A 1,107-nucleotide genomic window follows, 5' to 3' on the forward strand; every position below is an offset into this window, starting at 1 on the left:
GACTTCTTTCTCCCAGGGAAGAGCTACTTGTGTGGGGGGTCTCTATGGCGTGGGATGGCAGTTGCGGGTGGGCTGGGGCTGCAGGGCAGTTTGTGTGTGGAGCTGAGAGTGCCCTGACTGCAACACGGAGAGCAAGGGCAAGGGAAAGGAAAGGTGAAAAGCTGGGCACTTTCCAGGCAGAGTCTCTCAGTTCCCAAGCTTGGCCTGGAGAACGGAGAAGCTTGACTGCTTTCCCAGAAGCAGGGGTAGCTGTCACGGCAGCCCCCCAGCAGAAGACACTGCACGATCACTAGAAACCAGGAAATCATTTTAGGCACGAGCCCACTGAATGTTTGGAACAGAGAGCACAGAAGAGCTTCCTAGGCCATGGCATCTTTGGAAACAAACCCGTTGGCCCACCCTTGCAGGTGCCTCCCGTGTCTTTTCCAACTCTCCTTTTCACCCGGTGGGCTTTGCAAAACCATTGCTGTGACTCGGATTCGAACCGAGGTTGCTGCGGCCACAACGCAGAGTACTAACCACTATACGATCACAGCTGCCCATGTGATTGCCTTTCCTCCTCGGGCCATTTGTCCCTCCTGCCTCCTTCCCTCCTGCCTTCTGCCCTCCTGCGGAGCAGCCAGAGCTGTCAGGTGACGGCAGGCTAGCAGGGAGAAGTCAGAAAATGCAAGTCTGTGTCCTTGCAGAGCAGCACCCGAACAGCGCAAGCCCTCACTCTCTAGATTCACCTTTTCAGAAGTCTCAGTTCTTGGGGATGGCAAAGAACTGGACTGAAGGAAGTTACGGGGCATGTCCAGGGGCTGGCGATGAGGAAAGGACAACTCTGCAAAGAGCGGCCCCGCGTAGCCAGCTGGACAGAGGGTGGTGTAGGGGGGAAGGCAGGTGCATAGCACAGGGGATACGAACTGCTCCGTGCCCAGCCCTGGCTCTTTCTGCTCAAGTGTCCCTTCCACCACGCACCCTGGGGTGCAGTGTGAGCCTGTGGGCGCACCTCCACAAAGAGCGACGGTCCTTTCCCCACTTGCTCTGCTCCTGCTGCTGGGCGAGGTCCTGGCGAGAGGTCGCAGCTGCAGGAGTGCTGCGCTGGGTGGCGGAGGTGGCTCAGCA

General features: G+C 58.3%; 1 non-coding gene across 1 annotated transcript; it reads right to left on the reverse strand.

Annotated features, from left to right (window-relative positions):
• Nucleotides 1-464: 464 nt before the first annotated feature.
• Nucleotides 465-536, reverse strand: TRNAH-GUG (transfer RNA histidin (anticodon GUG)). Its single transcript has one exon. It is a non-coding gene; the product is annotated as a tRNA-His (tRNA).
• Between the last annotated feature and the right edge of the window lie 571 nt (nt 537-1,107).

This window comes from Struthio camelus, chromosome 10, assembly GCF_040807025.1.
Source record: "Struthio camelus isolate bStrCam1 chromosome 10, bStrCam1.hap1, whole genome shotgun sequence".
Classification (NCBI taxonomy): domain Eukaryota; kingdom Metazoa; phylum Chordata; class Aves; order Struthioniformes; family Struthionidae; genus Struthio; species Struthio camelus.